The sequence below is a fragment of the Elgaria multicarinata genome, chromosome 4 (genome assembly GCF_023053635.1).
Source record: "Elgaria multicarinata webbii isolate HBS135686 ecotype San Diego chromosome 4, rElgMul1.1.pri, whole genome shotgun sequence".
In the NCBI taxonomy this organism is placed as follows: Eukaryota; Metazoa; Chordata; class Lepidosauria; order Squamata; family Anguidae; genus Elgaria; species Elgaria multicarinata.
Window position 1 is genome coordinate 100,172,568 of NC_086174.1, and position 22,250 is coordinate 100,194,817.

General features: G+C 42.6%; 1 protein-coding gene across 1 annotated transcript in view; it reads right to left on the reverse strand.

The window, feature by feature from the left end:
- Window positions 1-17,779, reverse strand: part of FUT9 (fucosyltransferase 9) — an 88,478-nt gene extending 70,699 nt beyond the window's left edge. Inside the window, exon 1 of the mRNA XM_063125766.1 lies at window positions 17,677-17,779. The gene's annotated coding sequence lies outside the window, so the exon portion shown is untranslated. The remainder of the gene's footprint in view (window positions 1-17,676) is intronic.
- Between the last annotated feature and the right edge of the window lie 4,471 nt (window positions 17,780-22,250).

Here is a 22,250-nt window from a genome sequence, read left to right on the forward strand (position 1 = left end):
CCAAGAACAAATCATGGATTAATTCTCAATAGTTTAACCTATAATAAACCATGAGTGTCTGGGTTCAGCTGAAAAGGTCACAATCTACATTCGAGACTATCATTAGGTTGTTTACAGAAAGCAGCAGCTGTTCATGTGCAGTTCACACACACACACACAGTTCACACACAAATTGTGGGTTGAATAAGCCACAGTTTGCCACTGCGACATGTGAACCAGGCCATCATGAATGTAGAAGCAGTTGTAAAGCATGGAAAGCAGGTGGGGGACAAAGAGAAATGTTAGCTGTATACTTCGCAACTGAAGTAATAGATAGGGCCCTCTAAAGCCACCCAGCCGAAAGACCATTAAGTCCAGGGTCTAAAATTACCTGGCTGAACCAATGCATCCTCTGCCTCCAGTGCCAAGCCTCTGCTGGATCCCACTTCCCTCCACAAATAGGAGCAATTTCTTCAACAGAGGCACAAGTCCAAATCCAACTTAATGTGGCAGTTGTAAGAGTAATTTCATGGGGAAAAGCAGCTATTTCTTTAGTCTTTATTAACTTTTAAGAAATGGGCATTTTGTACTGCTCAAAAAATGCTACTACACAAAATTATGCTCTTGCAGTATCATGATAAGTAGTATAAAATCAGAAGTATAAACTATCTGCGCTTATAAAATTCCCTTGTCTGTATTTCTCCCCAGATTTTAAGGTTCCAGTTTTCCTGCTTTTGCTTATGGATTGACACTACTGTGTTGATATTCTGGCATTTATTTTTACTTTATTGAAACCACTGCACATGCACGGTTTGCCCCAACTTTCAGTCTCTTCTATTCATCATGTCTTTCCCCCTCCCTATTCAGGTTACTAAAATGACAAATGGAACAGAAAGGGTTAAACCAGGATAGTGTAAAGGGTTGGCCCTGGAATCGGAAGACTTGGGTTCTAGTTCTTACTCAGCCATGGAAGCTCACTGGGTGACTTTGGGTCCAGTTACTGACTCCCCGCCTAACCTACCTTACAGGATTGTTGTGAGGATAAAATGCAAAGGATGGCAACCATGTAATATGCCATGGGTCCCTTGCAAAGGAAAAGGTGGATAGAAATGAAATAATAAATAAAATAAACTCAATTTTAGCAGTTTATGCATATGTTACTGTGAATGTTAAAAATGTGAGGTATTCACAAAATTCACAAAAGTTGTCAGCATTCACATGTGTGTAACAAAATTTTGAACATTCACTTTGACATACATATGTAATGATTTCATCACTATTTCACTGTGCATAAAATCTCATTTTGGTATGATTACCATAATACATCTAGATACTAATTAAAAACCTTCTAACTGTATGTGAATATAGTAATAAGGTACTTACAAGGATTCAGATATCTGATTCAAAGATTTATGATCACACCATTATATTTTTAGTGTTAATGCCAATACTGGAAATATTTTACAAACAGGGTTTAAAAATATATCACACACGATGAGTTCAAAAATTATAGCTAAGCAAAAAGGGATTCTTAAACAAAGCCTTGACAACTCCTAAAACTCAAGAAGATGAAGGTGAAACTTTTGACTTCACATGCATGATTTCAATGTCCAAAGCTCATCCTATACCCATTGATGTCTGCTTATATGGCTCTGGAAAGAAAAGCAATAGACATAAAATTAATTTGAACAGAAGGAGTATTTCCTCTTATAAGTTTCCATGTCATCCTGCTGGAGAAGTGTGTGCCTTTTTCAGTTAGATAAAGCCTACAATGGCACCAGAGCCTCAGTGTGGCGACTGCTGCTGCCACCCTTTGTTCCCCTGTTCTTGCCCCACCCACCAGGGCCCAGCAGCATTCCTGAGGCAGCGCAACACACAAGGAAGCAGCAGGTGGTCCTAGAACTCCAGTGGAGCATCTTCTCCTGGAGTGGATGGACTACTAGAATCCTTGGGAGAAAGGGAAATGATGGCGTTCTCCCTAGTGGAAATGGTGCAAATAGCATCATATTCCTACCATGGATTCTGGGACTTGTATTCTTAGGCCAGATCTATACCAAGCAGGATATAGCACAATGAAAGTGGTATGAAAGCGGCATATGGTATGCGTCATGGGCCCCAACAGTTGCCAGTGCACTTTAATACCACTGTAACTCAGTAGTATGGCTCCTGCCTCTTATATACTTTCATACCACTTTCATAGCGCTATATTCTGCTTGGTGTAGATCTGGCCCTAGTCTCATCCCTAGCTGAAGATTCTCCATCAGGACCTTGGGAGTGCTTGCCATTGAGAGGGTGGTTGCAGGACAACTCCAGGCACTCTTGAATGAAACGGATTATCTAGATCCATTTCAATCGGGTTTCAGGCCTGGTTTTGGAACGGAAACTGCCTTGGTCGCCTTGTGGGATGACCTTTGCCGGGAGAGAGGCAGGGGGAGTGCGACCCTGTTGGTTCTCCAGGACCTCTCAGCAGCGTTCGATACCATCGACCATGGTATACTTCTGGATAGGTTGTCTGAGCTGGGAGTTGGACGTACTGTGTTGCACTGGTTCCGCTCCTACTTGGATGGCCGATTCCAGAAGGTGGTGCTGGGGGATTATTGCTCTGTACTGTGGCTCCTAAGCCATGGGGTTCCACAGGGCTCTATCTTATCCTCTATGCTGTTTAACATATACATGAAGCCGCTGGGGGAGGTTATCCGGAGATGTGGACTGAGGTGTCATCAATATGCAGATGATACCCAGCTCTACCTTTCCTTTTCATCAAACCCAAGTGAGGCAGTGGCTGTTCTGAACCAGTGCCTGGGCACAGTAATGGACTGGATGAGAGCTAATAAACTGAGACTCAATCCAGAAAAGATGGAGGAACTGTTAGTGGGTGGTTCATCTGTCCGGCGACGTAATGTTTGCCCTGTCCTGTACAGGACTGCACTCTCCCTAAAGGATCAGGTCCGTAGTTTGGGGGTGCTCTTGGATACAGAACTGTCACTTGAGGCACAGGTGAACTCAGCGGCAAAGAGCACCTTTTATCAGCTTAGGTTGATATACCAACTACGCCCTTATCTGGACAGAGATAGCCTAGCTACAATTATCCATGCTCTGATAACCTCTTGTTTGGATTACTGCATTATACGTGGGGCTGCCTTTGAAAACGGTCCGGAAACTTCAGCTGGTACAAATCAGGGCAGCTCGTTTACTAACAGAGCCGGTGAGACCACATTACCCCAGTCCTTTTACAACTTCATTGGCTGCCAGTCCAGGTCCGGGCCCAATTCAAAGTGCTGGTATTGACATTTAAACAGTTTGGGGCCAGGTTATCTGAAGGAACGCCTCCTCCCATATGTACCTACCCGGACCTTAAGATCATCTACAAGGGCCCTTCTCCGTGAGCCCCTGCCAAAGGAAGTGAGGCAGGTGGCTACTAGGAGGAGGGCTTTCTCCGCTGTGGCACCCCGGCTGTGGAATGAGCTCCCCAGAGAGGTCCGCCTGGTGCCTACACTGTACTCCTTTCATCACCAGCTGAAGACCTTTTTATTCTCTCAGTATTTTAACACTTAATTTTAACTTAAATTAAAATTTTACTGTTTTAACTCTGTAATTTAATCTTATATCAATTTTTGCTGCGTGGTTTTATCCTGGTTGTGCTTATTATACTGTATTTTGTATTTGTGTTTTTAACCTGTTGGATGCTTTATTATGGTTTTAATTTTTGTGAACCACCCAGAGAGCTTCGGCTATTGGGCGGTATAAAAATGTAATAAAATAAATAAATAAATAAATAGGCATAGCTCAATGGTATGCAGTTTTGCATGCAGAGGTCCAAGATCCAACCTCCAACATCTCCAGGTAGAGCTGCTAGCAATCCTGGAGAGTTGCTGCCAGTCAGTGGCTGTGTCTACAACCAGCCCAATAGTCCAGGCTGGTCATGGCTGAGTCCCTGTGCATCTAAATGACAGACAGGGACTCCCGGGGGCAGTGGGGACAGGCATGGATTTTCCCAGGGATAAAAAGAACAGTGGGGAAACCCGATTCTTCCTGTGGTCTCGGGATCATCCCAAGACTGCAGGAGGTGTGGGCACTCATCCCAGCTTCTTCCGTTCTCCCCACAAGTAGCGGGGGTCAGCTGAGGGAAGGAGCCAGGCCAGGGGCAGTCCAGGGACATCGGGGCTGAGGTGGGGAGCAGGGTTGGGTCTTCTTCTTCTTCTTCTTCTTCTTCTTCTTCTTCAACTTATTTTTTAGTGGAGCGCAAATGCACTCCGGCTCCTTTTCCTTTTAAAAAAAATATGGCAGGCACAACGTCCGTCCTCCCATCCTGGACATCACACTTCCATTTAGACATCCTGGGACAATCCCAGAAGCAGGTAATTCTGGGATCCTCTCCACTCCCTCCCTCCACACCATATGGTGTAGAAAGAGCCAGTGTCAACAATACTGGGTAGATATACTAATGGTGGTACTCCATATAAGGTAGCTTCCTATGACGTGGGAACTCCACAAACGCTTTTGAGCTCTTTGCAAGCACTTGAATGGGCCACTTACAAAAGTTTGAGTTTGGGGTCAAAACTTAGTTGCTTGTCTTTCCCAAGCTGCCAGCAGGTAAGACCTTCTTCTACCTGAAGTGTTGATATACGTAGGCTACTACAAGTGATAAACATTCAGGGATAAACTGTGTGGCTTTGTGACTAATGTTCTTTTATATATTTTTTACTGAATGGATTTGCATTGCATTGTTTAAATTGTAATTGTGGTTGTTTGTGTTGTATACTACCTCAAGGTGCAGTACATTTCCTGGGATAGTGGAGAAGCCTAAATGCCCACTTCCTCTAAGCAGGGAAGTGTGTGTGTTTAAATGTTCACATTTCTATTTTTATCTCCACCTGGAGACTTGCCAAAGCCTGAGACTGGCCATCCTCCAGAAGCAAAATTAGGCATCTTTATTCAAATTGGCTTCTGGTGCCCAGGGACTGTGCAGAATGAATGTTTAATCCTTGGTGAATTGTTCAACACATGTATGACCTGCAACCAGTGGCAGCCGGTGGAGTGGAGGACAGGGAAGCTAACAGAAGTTGAATCCAGGGGCAAAACACACAGGCAAGCATTCTCTCTGTCTCTCTCTCACACACACATACACAGAGCGAGCTGAGGAACACCTCAGACTGGTGCAATGTTTACTTGTTTGTTTTAAAGTAAAAAAACAACTTAAACCTAACTTAAAAAACAACAACAGCATACATCATGCCACTCTAGGCACTCCTCAGCAATTTTCTACTGCTCAGTGGAGGTTGGCTGGGGTCAGGAGGAAGAGATCAATGAACTCAATTCCATCAAGCCTTGAAGAGTAGAGTGAGTAAGAAAGAGTGAGTTAAGGAGCACTGAGCAGGAGCTGGCATAACTTTAAAAAACCACCAAGCAACACAATGTTGAGAGTATCAGTAATGGCGCATATAGACAGAGTGGTCAGCCTGGACACTATGACTTAGAATATACTTTTTCTGCGGGCATTATGAAGCAGGTGTGCAGGGAACTAGGTGAGCCACAGCCAAACAGGGAGAGAAACACGCACACACACACACACACACTGGAGGAGAGATGTATTCACAGAAGGCGGCACAGAAATGTAGAGACAGAGACTTTAAGAAAAGCACAAGTAGAGTTTTCAGAAGAATCCATTTTGGGGGTGCAGCTCCATGAGTTTTGCCAGCTCGGCCCCCTGTATGCCAGCTCATGGATCACCGAGCTGGATCAATTCAGCATGCTCCGAGTTGGACAAGCTTACAGTTTCCTTTGCTTTATTTTCACAGGATCTGTGAAAATTCACAGCTGGGAACATGTACGGAAATCACAATTTGTGCAAAACTGCAGCCATAAATCGCTCCTTTTGTGTAAAATCACAGGTGTAAATGTCCCTTTAACTTAAACTTTTATGCAAATTACACTATTTATGGCCATGATTTTGCACAAATTGTGATTGCTGTAAATATTCCCAGCTGTGAATTTGCACAAATCATGGCTTGTGTCCAAAAAAGACTCAAGTTTTCACAAGGTGCCCATGGACTGTCTGGCAGCTTGCTTCACATGCACACTAGGATCAGGCAATTAGCAGATGTCTGGCAAGCAGAGCATGAACAGGACACCCATCCCTAGCAACTTGAACACATGTGTAGAGATCTCGAAGTGAGGAGACCGAGTGCTTTCTGGCTTTGGGTGTGGGCTCTGGGGAAATTTGCTCCCCAGAGCTTTCTCCTCTTCTCCCCATACACCCCCTGTGCCCCCAGAAAACTTGCTCTATATGGTCCTCCAACCCTCTGGGCATATGGTTTCATGCTTGATCCAGACCCAGATGACTTTTCAGATGAAAAGGGTCAGATTGCAGAGTTTGAAGATCACAAAGAACCCCCTGACTCCTAGGCTTCTCCAGCATCTGTAGGGAAGCTATGCTGGGCCCTTTAACAGTAGTGGACCCTGAGGAACATGCCTCACCCGTGGTGACAAAGGAGGGGGCTGAGCAACTACCCAGCATGAGAGAGTGCCAGTGCCTGAAAGTGCAAATACAGGCTGCTATTCAGAGATAGAGTGTTCTTCAAGGCCCAAGAAACTGGGCTCCCCATGAACAAAGTTCTATTCAGAAGTAATGGTACTCCTCATGAGTAAGACTCTTACTAAATAATGCAGAGGACTTTCAGTTGAGTCTTTGGGTGAGATTCTGGAAGTTCTGGCTATATTAGTTCTCAGCTGGAACTTGAGAGCTGCTGAAACAAGTCCTAGTGTATCCTTGTTTTCCTGACTGTTACAAACAGTTGTTTGTTTTAAATTCTGGCACTGCAACCAACTCCTTGTTGGATGTTGTATGGCTACTATACACAGAAGGAGCATTCAATCACTCAATAACTTATCAATAAAACAACTGATTGTTTTAAAATCACTTCACTGGCTGCCATTTTGTTTTTTAAAGGAAAAGGAGCGCACGAGCGCTGGAACGAAGGATAAGTTGGTTTTTTAAAAAAACTTCCCTTCCCCCCACCCCATAGTAATTTTCACTGGTTTTTTTTAAAAAAATGGTGCAGATCATAAAATGCCTTATTATTTTATTTAACTTTTGAAAAATAATGCTAAAACTTCTCCCCATTTATCCACTGAAGTAAAACTATTCCTACATATTTTACAGATGAGCAGCCTGAAGTAATCCCCACTGACTGCAAGGCAACTTGCTTCTAAATAAATTTGTTTAGGATGAAGATATTAATGGAATGATTTAAATCATAATTTAACCAATTTAAGTGCAATACTATCTATGAATATCACATAATGGACAGGGTTGGGATTGCTACCAAGGCATTAGCTAGATCAGCCTTTATCCCGGGGTGAACCCCGGGATTGTCCCTGTGCGTCCAGATCATGCACAGGGGATCCTGGGATCAGGGAGCCATCACCAGCAACTCCAGCCATGTCAGAGGACAGGATTCCATATAACTCAGTAGACAATCATGGGTGTAGCGCAGTGTGATAGAGCACATGCTTGGCATGCAGAAGGCCCCAGGTTCAATCCCTGGCTTCTACAGGTAGGACAAGGAAAGAATCCTTCCTAAAACCTGGCAAGCCACTGCCAGTCAGTGTTGACAATACTGGGCTAGATTGACCAATGATCTGACTCAATATAAGGCAGCTTCCTATGTTCCCAAGAGTGTATAAGCCCAACAAAGGAAAACAGCTCATATATCAATGCACATAGCATGGGGCTTCATGTCTTAAAAACTGGGAGTGTGACCTGGTGATGGCAACTCTAACAACATAGCATTCCAATGAAAGGGAATACTTTGAACAAAAAACAAGCAGCCAAGAAGTCAGTAAAATAGGAAGGCAATATTGATAATATTTACCTTCTTACAACATTACATTTGTTCCATTTCAGGAATTCAAATACAAGCAGCCACCAGGAATCTCAACTTCACTGCTGCAACTGGAGATGCAAGGCAAAGTACTCCACACTGGTAAGCAAGGAAAATGGACTCAGGAGCATTGTTCCTGTATCTCTTCCATCAATCTCCTTTAAGCAGCCCAATTAGAGAGATTACTCAAACACCCATGGCCCCATCCCTTATCCTCTGTTCTGCAGTATGGGGAAGCAGTGTACTGACATGATATATGGCATGACGCTATGCAAATCAAAGAAACTGTCCTAACGCAATCAGAAGATAAGAAGTTCTTTCTAGATCTTGACATAAGCGTCCTTAACTTTCCACCCAGCAACAATAGTTTATTAAGCATATGTTGTGTTGCATTTGTAACACTTGACCTCAAGTTAGATATTTTCCATCATTTGGTCTTTTACATAGAAAATTAGATTGAAATGTAAAAATCTGTTTTTTAAAAAGACATTGTTTTTACCCTGCCTTTGTATAGAGAAAAATAAATAACAGAAAGCAAAAACAAAACACAAAATGCACCTAATTAATGTATGAACATTCATGTTATTAAAAAAAGGATTAGTAGTCACTACAATCATTCATGGAGTATTAAAACAGAGCTTATAAAGTGCCTTGAACACTTAACATGCTCTATAAATGTTGTATTATTACTTATTATTAAGATTATTATTAATTTCTCCACTGCCGTGGTTATCACATTAATTTTTATGTTCTTGGAAACCATATAGGACTGTTCTTTCAAATTTGAAGATTTTTCAAGTGGTATTTCAGACACTCTTTTCTCATTTTTCATGATCTGTTTATTATAGGTGTTTAGTTTTCCAAGGATTATACCATTTTAAATTTTCAGTTTTTTCAATATTACATCCTCTACTGAAGTTTCAACCAAACTGATTGAAGAACTGATTGCATAATCACTAAACTAACAACACAGGATCATAGATCAGAACCCAACATTTCTTTTAAAATAATCAACATTTGGAAACAGCTGCTTTCCAATACTTTAGAAGGTTAGCTCTCTTATCATAGTATTATATTTAAAGATGCATAGCTGTACGTCCTTAGTTACGGTTTGATGGGGGGGAAGCATTCTACCACGATAAAGGGGTAATCCAGCAGTTGGTCATTTTAACATTCATAAAATTAAAAATGTTTCACCAATCTTCCTGAAATTTACATGTACCAGAATTTCTTTTGTTTTACATAACCTGAAAATTTCAAGAAGATTGGTGAAAGACTGAGGGAAGGAAGGCAGTTTAAAGTGGGGGGGGGGGAATCTCCTTTGGACAAAGTGTCTGTTTAAAAAATGGTGATTTTTTTTGTCCACCCTTTCTGATCATATGAGGGCTTACCTAATTAAAATCCTGATGATTTTCTTTTCATTTGATCTTATATTTGATGGAATAGGTTTTCTTTTTTTAAAAAAATCAATTTACTTTTTAATTTTTTTTAAATTGCTATTGATAGCCTATGGAAGCTCATGATGTGGCATATGTAATGTAGAGGGTGAGGGGAGGGGGAGCAGCTATGAATTTCTGTGACATTTATGTGTGTGTGTGTATGTGGACAAGCAATCCCTTCAGCGTGACCAGACCCTACCACAACAAAGCTATGGAATTGAATGAGAGTAAAATTTCAGTTCATAAGCTTTCCTAGGGGGAAGAGAGATTTGCTGCCTAAAGCCTGAGAAGCAGACTCAGCCTGGTTCTTGCCTCCCCTTTTGAGAGAAGAAGAGCCCTCTTTTCTCTTTTGGACCCTGTTTTCCCTTGGATTTGATATTTTGGGCATTTTTTCCTAAGGCCAACTTCCCTGACCCAGGCACCTGACTCTCCCCCTATTTGCTTTTGCTCACTGGTGAAGGTTGAGCTTCACAGCACTTCTCATTTTAAAATATTTTCTACCTGCATTAATTTTCCCTACCTGGACTTTGCGGAGTTCTACACACTGGATTCTAGGTGAGATCTCTTTCAACCTTCCTCTGGATCCATGATAACCTGGGCCACATCTCCACCAAACAGGATATAACACTTTGAAAGCAGTTTTAAAATGATATATTGAATGTGTCATGGGCCCCATCCGTTGTCAATACCATTATAAACCGTTATAAAGCAGTAGAATAGATCCTGCCCTGGTCTTCAGCTCTCTCCTTGGAATAGGTAGCTAGCTATATGTTCCTTTTGACTACCCCGCAAGGCTCCCTTCTTTTTTTCCTAGGAGTTTGGACCATACTGTTATAAAGTTGAAAGCTTCAAATACTTCACTTAACTAGTTTGGACCAGTGTAAGTTTTAAGTACAACTTTGAAACCTTTCAAAGTGTTTCTGGGCCTACAACATTGTTTTTGACCTAGTCACACTGTTTTTCTAATAGGCCTTAGAAACTGTAAAACTGTAGCGTACTTTTCATACTATGCACATGTATTTTCTTTCTAATCATTGCATGTTTGACATTTCACTTCTGTATCTGATGTACTTTTGCATCTACTTTTCTTTATAAAACATTTATATCTTAAGTCTTCTTGTGTGGCATGTTTTCATTGGTTCAATAAGTTAAAAGGAGTATTCCCTTTTTTTGCTTATGTATTAAAATCTCTTTTCAACAGGCCTTGTAACTTCAAGAGTTACAGAATTGGGGGAAATCCTCAATATCTTTGCAATCAGAGACAAAGGACCCCTGGAGATGATTTAGACTGACTTCAACCACATAACACAATTCCCCCTTCTGAAGAGGTATGGACTACAGACTACTAAAGACAAACAAAGTAGCATACCATAGTAACAGTTCTCATGTATTAAACAGTTCTCATGAATTAAAATTTCAATCTCATTCAGTTCCATAGCTTTCTTGTGGTAGGGTCTGAAACCAGGCTGCTTAGTGGTTAAAGCAAAACTCAACAATCAGAAGGAATGATTCCACTAAGGAAATGACTGCTATGGGAGCCAGGTGGCCATTTTATTTTCAGCATACATCTATCTGAGACAGGAGGGAGGGGGAGAGCAACGCTACTGAACATGTGCGTGCTATGGGTGAAGCAGGCCTCTGTATTCACTCTAATGGGGCAAAGAAAAATACTTTAAAAATCAACTGAAGGGATTTTTTTTAAAAAGAAAGCCATTCCACCAACTAGAAGGAAGAAGACCCCACCACTGGATTACTAAAGATTTCCTGACTTCAGAAATCGTGAACGCATATCCTCACCACCCTATGTTATCAGAGTCATTTTGATTCAGAGAGGGGTTTTTCTTCTTCTGTACTTTAAACTGCCATCCTTCACCAATCTTTCACCAATCTTCTTGAAATTTTCAGGGTATATAAAACCAACATTTCTTTCTGGCATGCGTAAATTTCAGCAAGATTGGTGAAACATTTTCGATTTTATGAACGTTAGAATGACACACACACACACACACCAATTACTGCTTTATAATGGGGGAATGCAGAATCTACTCATCACCCTTAACTACATGGACACTACAGTATCCATGTAAATAAATAAATGTTTTGGCTTCATCAGCAAAACAGTTCCATTATCTGTAAAGACCGATAAATATAAACATAATACACAGTGAATGCCAACTCACCGCCATTAATGAGCAATACCGTGGGAATACAGGAGTTTGAAAACTTTAAATAGTCCTTCTGTCCCAGATTTTTTTGTTAAAGTCCTCAAAAGGAGGTTGTTCTGTGAGATAAATGCAGGTTTTAGAGACATAATCAAAATAAACACACTAACGGAAGAATAATGAAGGAATAATGAAGAATTAAAACCTCAATCCCCAGCAAGTGATCCAAACAGCTTCAGGAACACACCTGTTCACAGTACTTGCCACCGCTGAAGCAGTTTGGATCAGACGGAAGGACTATTTAAATTAACTTATCTGACTTGTAAAAAGTGAATTTCATTTCCGTTTCACACCTTTGCCAAACAATTGTACTTTATCAGTGCTTTTTGTACTCTACTGTTTAACACAGAGTTTGTGTATTTGTACTTTCCATTTGTGGTCAATACCCTACCCTTCAAAAAGCCAAAGATTTTTTTCTTAACATGTGTTTATACAAAATATACTGTTCACTCCCCACAATCCCTCCACAATACATCATCTCATCAAAGTGATAGAGGAGCAGAAAGGGTTTAGTTTGGCTGTCTTGAACTCCTTTCAGATGAGATTAGTTTGCAATCCTAGTCCATTTGAGAGTAAACCCCAGTGAACTCAGTTGCACTGACTTCTGAGAAGACATGTACAGGATTCAAGTGTAAACCAACCTTCCCCAGCCTTCAGATGTGTTGCACTGCAACTTCCATGTTATGTGTTATGGGGAAGACAAAAATCATTGTCATCATTAATTTTAAAATAATCTTTACGCATGAAAGTATTAAGTGCTAGCTCTACTTTTTATCTCACACTACTGAACACATAAGAAAAATCCTCTATGTCCCCGAACCCATATTTCTGATATTCAATCAACATAAAACCTATGCCATGTGTTGAAAACTAATTTTAATGTCTGAAGAACTGTCTGGATTAGGTATTCAAGATTCATTCATTGTCACTTCACTTGGTTTAAGACTATTTACACTGATGCACCTCTTTTGGAGTTCCTTGATGGATTGCATATCTTAATGTTGGAAAACAACATACTTTAGAACAGATATGCACAGAAAATAGATCTATCTTGATGTTTTGGACATCAACTCCCAGCATTCCCGATCATTGCCCACACTGGTAGGGGCTTTTGAGAGTTGAACTCTAAAACATCTGGAGATCTAAATTCTGCCTGCCCTTGCTCTAGAATAGCATTCCTCAACCTGGTGCCCATCAGATGTGTTGGGCTGCAACTCTCAACGGGAGGAGATGCTCTAAAAAAAAAAAAAAAAAGTAGGCATACACACATAAAACACTGTATCAAGGGTTAAATGCTTTGGTTTAGATAAGGCCTGATGGGAAATGATTTGGAAATATGATTTTATATTGCTCAAAGTCATTACTCATGAGGACTTGTACCAACTAAATTGGTCAAGGATATTAGTTATAAGAACTTGTGACATGTACCAACTGTAACAAGGTGAAGGGTCCAGGGATAAGAACAGGTGAGGTTGTGGTTGGAAAGATCCCCATGTTCATAAGAACAGAGAAGTAAAGCAGACAGTTGAGCACATGAAAAGCAGAAGTAATGTCCAGGTTTGACATCAAAAGGGATGGAATATTCTGGGAAGAGGATGATCTAAATGAATGATGTGGACGAATAGATTTAGCAATTTCAGAATAAATTAATATGTATTAGGAGGGAGGTCTTTGTCTCTAAAATGGGGACAACGATGTCTGTCCTTTCTCCCAGGCAAAACCATGTAAAACCATCAAGACCTAAGCTGACTTTTCAGCACTGGCTTGAGCCTAGTTGCTAGACCTAAGACCATGATTCTTTTTTGAGAAGGGGGAGGAGTACATCACCAGTGTTGCCATTGCTTGAGGTGTTTGTCATGTTTATATTTTATTTATTTATTTATTACATTTATACACCACCCCACAGCCGAAGATCTCTGGGCGGTGTATAAATGTATACAAGATTTAAAAAACCATCAGAAACATAAAAACAGTATAAAAACAACAGTCAATGGAGTCTGTGGGCCTTGCTAGACCTACCAGGTAATCTGGTGGGGAGTAGGGGCGAGGCCACGCTACAGCTAGCGCGGGCCATCGCCTTAGCTAGACGTAACACGCGACGGGGTAAGGGAAAGCCCTGTAGTTTCGGCCATTTTTTTAAAAAATTAAAAGGCCATGTGCACAGGAGCGCACCAAAAAGTAAGGCTTTTTTTAAAAAAAAAATTAAAGGGTTCCCCGCTCCCCCTACCCCTGATTTCCCCCACACACACAATGTCTGATGCCCCCCTGCTCGCCAGTCCGCTCCCGCCCGCTCGCTCACCCACCCTGGCCCCCATCTCTCCCCCCGCGATTCCCTCGCCCACGGCCCAATGGGCACAGCGCTCGGCTTCTCCCAGCTACTCGTGAGTAAGCTGCATAGCTGGGAAAAGCTGCGGAACCGGCTAGATTTTCTGCAGCCCCGGGCTCAGCCCGGGGCTGCAGAAAAACCGGGCCAAAAGTGGATCCGGTTATCCCGGGTCAAGGGAGAGTTTAGCTCAGCCTGACCCTGGGATCCCCTGTGCGTTATCTGCATGCACAGGGGTGAGCCCGGGTTTCAGCCCTGGCTAAACCCTCGTCTAGCAACGGCCTGTGTTTATCTGTGTTTGTCTTGTTCTCTAGAAATCTGCCAGACTTGTGAGTATATTCTTTTAATTTGCTTTGCTGAATAGAGGTTTGTGTGTCTGTTTAACTTTAACTTTCTTAAATTGTTTTAATAAATGTTTTAAAGCTATAACAGTTTCATTGAGTTTGTGAGTCTGAGTGAAGTCAATCATTCTGGGTATTTATCTCTAGATCTTCCTTACACCTCCTATAGTGGGGAATTTAAGAAGTATTGTTGCAGGGTCCTGCAGGAACCTACACTTCCAAGCAGCCTAAGTTCAGTGCCCCTTAAAAATAAAATCACCTGACAAATCCCCTTACATCAACCAGCTGTTGACCAGGGACCAACAAAGCAGGACATGGTGCAATAGTCCTGTCTCCCAGCAACTGCTGCACACAGGTTTACTGCCTCAGATACTGGAGGTAGCAGAGATGTTACAAAGACAAAATGTGATAAGCATATAAAGACAGATGTCAACATTTTCTTATAGATCTAAGAGATCTAGATACACACAGAAATACAAACAGACAACCAATCTTCATCAAACATCAATCATCCCGCAGGATCCTCTGCACTTCTGCTGCAGTCTTATCCTAAACATAGCTAGTATACATCTGCACCCATGCTATAACTCACCTTCTCCCCCTCTATTACAGCAATGTACTAAATCCCATATTCAAACGTCAAGTTTTGCCCAGATCAAGAAAGGATAATACAGCTTCATCCTGATACAGCAAGACCAATCACCATGCAAATCACCATGCAGGATGCCTTTAATATAACTAAAATGTAGTTGTGTGGGGTAAAGTCTTCTATTCAGCATCCAAAACTGTTTCATTATGCCAGTGTTCTTGTGAGATCCTCTTAGCAGTTAGTTGATATATCCTTTAACAGAGATTACTCTAAAAAGATCAGTCACTTACTTGAAAAAATGGGAGGATAGAATTCAGGTGTTCTCCCACCCCGTACTCCCACCCCAGTCTTATCCCCAATGGAGATAACAATCTGTTTCGTGAGAGCATGTGCAGAAAGTCTTTTTTGGAAAAGGATACATGTAGACTATTGCCATACACTGAAGATTTTTAGGCTGGGTTTACGGCCAGGGGCTAAGGTAACCTAGCAGGAGCAGCACAGTGTTTCCTTGAATCAACAGCAACAGGCTTAGGTCAAATTATAAGGTTTTGTGAGTCATGGTGTCTCTTCCTGATACTGCATCAACTCAGGGGATAAAATCTCCTGTTGATGTTTACTTTACAATTATGAACAACTCAATAACAAATGCATCAATACATTCTGTAACTTAATAGAATACTTTCTGTAATAAGATTTTCTACTAATACAACTCTGCAACACAATTATTTTTATTTTATTGTCTTTATTTCAAATACCTAGGGATTACAGTATTTTATTTTTCATTCCCTACACTGCAGTGAATATATATTAAATACTTAATTTTGCATAAATAGCATTCTGGTCATTTTTTGAATGTTGTTTTAAAAAAACCCCTCCAGTTTTCTTATTGTAGACCTTTATTAACTTGTGAGGGTTAGTAAAGCAAGCTGGTAAACCGGACATAGGTCAAGTAGTATAAAATACAAGTTACAAATGCAAAAGTCTTGAAAGCACAGGGGAGGTGGAATCTTATATTCTTATAACCAAGTCTAACTCTCTGTTCCAAGAAACCCCTGCATATATGAAAGAATGTTTTCCTTAAAAAATGAAAAAGGCAACGAAGGAATATAGAACACCTTTTTATTTATTCACACCTAGTACCATTGTACTAGGTTTGAATAAACCACTACATTTTTTCCTTAAAATAATTCAGGGAAGAAGACCAGAGCAACAGCTTTTCAGCTACATCTTATTGCAACAGGGAGGCAGAGCCACCTTGAATGACATAATGGTACTAATGACAGTTCTGACTAATCTCCATGCATCTGATAGTTTTAAACTACTGCCAATCTTTGAACTATTACCAAGTATTACCTGGATTTCTGTGATCCAAGAGTTATCAAAAGTTCCTGACTAAACTCTCATATCAATCACTACAACCTTTACTTATAGCTAGATACCAGTATTTAAACAGGCATAGCACACGTATATAAATAAAATGAACAGAAGCCTTTTTCTTCTGATAATCCAAAACCTTTACAGGTGCAATATGAAACAATATTAGAGAAAACAAGAAAGACACCTTTGTTATATTTGCAACTTCAACACACAACACAGAAATTCAAACAGGAATTACGGAAGAATACCGCATGCTCCCATTGTTTCAGTCCAGTACAACCATCACTACAATATTCTCTAAGAACGGGTACAAACATTGACACAGGAGAATATGTATGCTACTATTTCAACGATTACAGGATTGCAGAGTAACTTTGAGAAAAGATTCCAACAATCCATGATGCCCCTAAAACAGACAGTGATGCTAAATACAAAGTAGTGATGGGGGGAGGGGGGTGTAGAGAGGGAAACTGCTGTCATAACAACCCTTCCACAGAGAACTACTGAAATATCGAAAATACTCTGAAAATACTACACAGGCTTCAGTGAAATAAATGAAGAGAAGGCATCCCAGTAACCCAATCTCCTGTTATTCACCTATGTAAGGAAAACAAAAAAGAGGACGGGGGAGGGGGGACCTTTTGGCAATAAAGTTCATGTTTGTCTCCTCTCTGCATTCTGAGCATCCTAAGGCTTACCTATGGCAAAAAAAATCACATTACAGCAGCACTTTCGAACCAGGTGTGCAGCGTGCCTTCAGCATAGATCAAATTCTTTGCTCAGTCCAAAGAAATGGTCCAGCGCTTCACTGGGTAAGTACTGGCACAACCCCAGCAGGCTAAGCGGGCAACCAGGAATCTCTTTAAAGACTTCATTGTACGGCGAAGAGGAGGAGGAGGAGGAGAAGGGAAAGGGGAGAAGCCTGCAAGGACATGAGTGATTGTTGAGGGGAAACCACCAGCTTCCATTCACCCATTCCTCTTTAAAATAAATAAATAAAGGGTCCTTCCAAAAGTTAAAAGGTGTTTTGAAAGCTGCCGTAATAGAATTATGTGTCTTTTTTGATGGGCTGGTTGACCGCGGATAAAGGGGGATGTCTCCTGGGTGACCAAGACGTTTGAGGGGAACTGGGTGCGTGGTGCTGCTGCTGGTTGTGGGGAGGCCAACTGTGGGGCACGTGCAAGAAAATGTTTTTTTTAAAGGGGAGGGGAAGAACTCTAGCGATTGCGGGGCGCCGGACCTTAAAGGCTTGAGCTGTTATTCCTATCTCTATCCCAGGAAAAGCCCCTCCCGCCCCCATTTTCCTTCATCCCTCAAGCAGTCCTTTCAGCCAGGAGGGGAGATGGCAACGGGGGAATGTCCAGAGCAGAGTCAGGGGCAAGAAGGCCGTCCACTTTCCCCCTGTAGAGACAACCCCCCCCCCAAATTATCACCACCCTTCCCGCAGGCGAACCTTCCCGCCGACCCACCCCAGCCCCGGCTTGAGCAGGTGCTTGGAGGGAGGAGCCACTCATTCAACTCACCCGTCCTTGGTGGGAAAAGGCGGGAGCGCAGCCTAGGCGCCGCCCTGGGGGCAGCAGGGCAAGAGGAGCAGCAGGAGCAAGTGCGGGCGCAGGGGGGAGCGGCGGAGCCCGGGCTGCTCCTGCGCGCGCTCTCGCTGCCCATCCCCGGCGCTGGTGCTGGATGGAGGAGGCTGAGAAAGGGGTGGGGGAGAGAGAAAGAGAGAGAAGCAGAGGAGGGAGAGAGACACACACAGAGAGAAAAGACTGAGGCTTGGGCTCGCGCACGCGCGCGGCTGGCGAGCGGGGTGGGGAGGGGGGAAGAGAAGAGTGGCTGGTGATGGTGGTGGCGGCGCGCGGGGTCGCGCGGCGCATGGGGAGCCCTGTCGCGCACGGCTTTGCTGCTGCTCTGGAAGACCAGCTGGCGTCACGGTCTTTCCCCTTCACCTCTCCCCCTGCAGCAAGCCCGGCAGCCACGTCTTGTGGCCCTTTCTCCCAGAAAGCGCGCGCGCTGCCCCCCCCCTTGACGAAGGGGCGGGGGGAGAGTACAGGAGCCAGGCTTTCCTCGAGCCGGCTTGAAGCGCGGTCCCCGTTTGTTGGGCGGCTTCAATGGAGCAGTTAGCCTTCATCGCTTCCCTCTTCTCCTCCCCCCACCACCCCGTGGGCTCCACAGCAACTCATTCAACTGGGAAGGTCGTTCCATAGAAGAAGGGCAGTATCCACCCCCCTCCACGTCCCCCATTCTCCAGCCCATTTAAAAATCTAGCAAAACCTTCTGCGTTTCGTTGCTAGCTGCAACGAAAGAGGGGAAAAAAGGCAGGGAAATCAGGGCTGTGCAAAAGCAAGGCATTCCTCGTGGATGTGAGATGGGCTTTTCCTTGCTGCAATGACCATCCCCGTCCTTTGTGCGTGCGTGCACGCGGTTTGCTCTTTCTTCCTAGGGAAATACATCAGCTTTGTTCACAATAACGAAACGCGTGTGTGTGGGGGGGGGGGGGGTGAGTCGAGAAAAGCATCTGAAAAAAATGTCAGCTTGAGACAGAGCACGGCACGCGGGGGTGGGGGTAGGTTGCCTGCTTCTTCGCCTTTACAAAGAAAGGTCTAAATGCCGTCGCTAACTGGGATGCACACGGCCAAGCGTACAGGCAGCTCCGCGCGACGTGTGCACGTGCCCTCGGTATTTGTTTTCTTGGTTAGGTGGGAGGGAAGAAAAGGAGCAGTATTTCAGAAGAGGTCGTTGGCGCCTCTTCTGAATATTTGGTTCCAGACAGCAGAATGCACGAATGGATGTCACTATATGAAATAAGTTGTTTGCTTAACAGTGATGCAGAGCGTTACAGGGCTGCATGAGATGTGTCAAGGGATTTATTATTTATTAATTGATAGCTATTAGAATTCACGAGTAATTTATTTTTGAATCCGTTAAAACACGCCCTTTCTTCTTGTCTGTTTAACTGTTACACGTGAAAAGACGACGACGAGGGAACTGTAGAGGAATTCCTGCAATATATGAACTCTGCACTCTTCCAGTCAAGTGTAGTTTTGGGTATGAAATGTCTACTGCCCAGACAGGTAGAAATTTGTAACCCAAACTGATCTCCTGTTGTTCTATATGGCTGAAAACTGAAAAGGACCATCAGGTTTAGCTGTGATGAGTCTTATGATTCTGGTCCTGGTGCTCTTCATGATCTTCATTATATCAGTGCTGTTTTGAAGGGTTTAACTTGATGTTTTTGATGTCAACTCCCATCACCCTTGACTATTGGCTATACTAACAAGCTGATGGGGACTGTTATCCTAAACATCTGAAGGGAATGTTGTGCTAGATGCTGCCTGCGACCTGAGAGGAGGTGCCCATTGCTACAGCTCCTTCAGTTTCCTCCCAGGCTTTGCCAGGAGCAAGTGGAGCCAGATCCCATATTAACATGGGTTTCTATGTCCCCAGTAATTGGATTCGTTAATTGCTTTACAGATCATATGTATGCTACATGCCCTTGGGAATATCTGACTTTTTTGAGAGGAGGTGTAGCAGCTTAGTAGCTAATGGCTTTCAGACGTGGGAAATCGACCATGGCTCTGCTATGTGCTTCTCTTCCACATTTGCATTGAACTGAAATTACAGGAGAAAGAGAGCAGCAACCATGTGGCTTATACAGTTCAACGCAGTGCAATGGGACAGCTCCCTCTAGTGAGCGTTTTATAGTGCAACTACACCTGCAACTTCCCCTTGTGAAGTCAGTAATGTCACATGTTTTTCCCTTTAAAAAAAAAAATCTTCATGATGCTATAACACTATTTTGATGGAGCAACTGAGAGCTGCCAGTAACACTGTGTTCTTGCTTGGTTCTCCTCACATTGTACTGCACATACATGATGTTTTCATTACTTTCCCCCATTCTGTCAGTGTCTTGGTCAGTTTCATCCCCACTCTTGGCTGCTTTCTCCCCATTTTTTTTTTAAATCTTCAGGGTGCTATAGGGCTATTCCACTATAGTGAAAGACAGACAAAAATTGGTGTTGCTTTTTAAAAGTCAATTTGCGCAAATAGCTGGAACATGGAAAATAAACTTTAAAAGGCAGGGGAACTAGTGACAGAGCCTCCAAAGTTCTGTTGGGGCACTGTTAGAAGGGCTGCTCCTGGGCTGTGATAGTGCCCATGATCAGGAAGAGCACCAGTGGTTTTTGCCACTCTTTCCAAGTGACACGCATGCTGCTTCCCTAAACCTGCAATTGACTGGGTTTCCCAGGTTCGGATGATACACCAACCCATCATGGGTACAACGATCCCTATAACAAGCCATTGGTCATTGCTGTGGCTTGTTTCAAAAAAATTAATCCACCCCGTGAGAAGTTGTCCGGGTTCGGATGACAAGTTAACCCATTATAGATAGAAGCCTATGATAGGTTGCGGTGTTATGTGAACCCAGTCAATGACTGCCAGCTCTAATTGCCCAGCCTAATGAATGCAGACCTGGCAGGCACAAAATAAACCTTTAAGAGTCTTTTTTGTATTACATCATAAGGATTTTAGGACAAGCAAGTAGTGGGACTTAAATTCTCAATAACATGTGTAAGCTTGGGCTGCAAATGTTTTGTATATATGGCAAAGTTGTATTGGTATTTTGATATTTGCATAGAACCATAGAAGGGTCATTAGAGGTTGAAGGGTCATAATAATAATAATAATTTATTTGTTACTCGCCTCTCCCTCTGGATCGAGGTGGGGTACAACACTAATAAAAACACCATACATACAACTAATTCAAACGTTTAAAGCCAGTGCATCATTAAAAGCAGCACACCATTAAAAAAGGCATCTTAAAATTAGAGGTCATCTAGTCCAACCTCCTGCTCAGTGCAGGAATCTTGCAGCTACAGCATCCCTAACAGATTGACATCCAGTCTCTGTTTAAATACCTCCAGCGAAGGAGAGACTACCACTTTCCAAGGTAGTCTGTTTCACTGTCAAATAGCTCTTATGATTAGGAAGGTTTTTCACCACCCTAATGTTAGTTCATTACATATCTACCATCTGTATCAGTTTCTTGTCATTTACATTCCTCAAAATTTCTTAGGCGCATGTGATGGAACACTACTATTGCCCCTTTGTTTTTAATTCCAGGGATAGACTCCTGTGATAGAAATGGACAAATTTTCAAATTTGACCAACTAATCATACCAGTTCCATATTTTTACATTGAAAGCAACCTGTTTGTATGCAAATGTCATCAATTCCCACTTAGACACCTGATATAACAGGTTCTCACACGAGTACTCTATCTTCCAGTTACACACAGCTTGAATGAAGCCATTCCCTCCCAGCATTTGTATTGGGTTTAGATGGAAAAGAGGACAGGACTCCTGCATCTTTTTAATAGTTGGGAGAGGAAATTTCAGCAGGTGTAGCTTGCATGACAAATGGGGAAGACAATTTAGACATCTTTGTGCTCTTTAAGTCTGCAAGTACCATTAATGAACCCCAGATCAGCTAATGGTAAAGGTGTGCATTATCTCTGAGTTGATCATGCTAAACTGGCTTGTGTCACTGACACCTGGCTGGCTGAAGGGGTGATCTGTGGCAGGGGTGAGGGATTAGAGTTGTTCTGGTCTTATTTATTTATTTATTTATTACATTTTTATACCGCCCAATAGCCGAAGCTCTCTGGGCGGTTCACAAAAACCGGTCTTATTATTTGCTGGCTCTAAGGAGGTTACAGAACCATCAAAGGTTTGCTGTGACATATTTGGGAGGCATTTCCAGGATAAAAGGTCTCAGATTCACAAAGACTTAGGCTCCAGTGTTATAGCAGGTGAATCAGGTGAAGTATCCACAACACAATATTGTTTCGTTTTGTTGGATGAGTTTCAGCTGGTACAGCTCAAGGACATTGTCAATGTACTTGGAGAGGTTCATGCAACCATTTTCATATTGGATCCTTGCTCCCTCATGGCTTATTAAAACTGGCAGAGAAGAAACAGCCAGCTGTGCCAGGGAGGTGAATAATTTTTCCTTGCAAGAGAAAGTGATCCTGGGCCACCTGAAAGTGGCAGCAGTAAAACCACTCCTGAAGAAATTCTTCTTAGAGCCAGAAAATCTC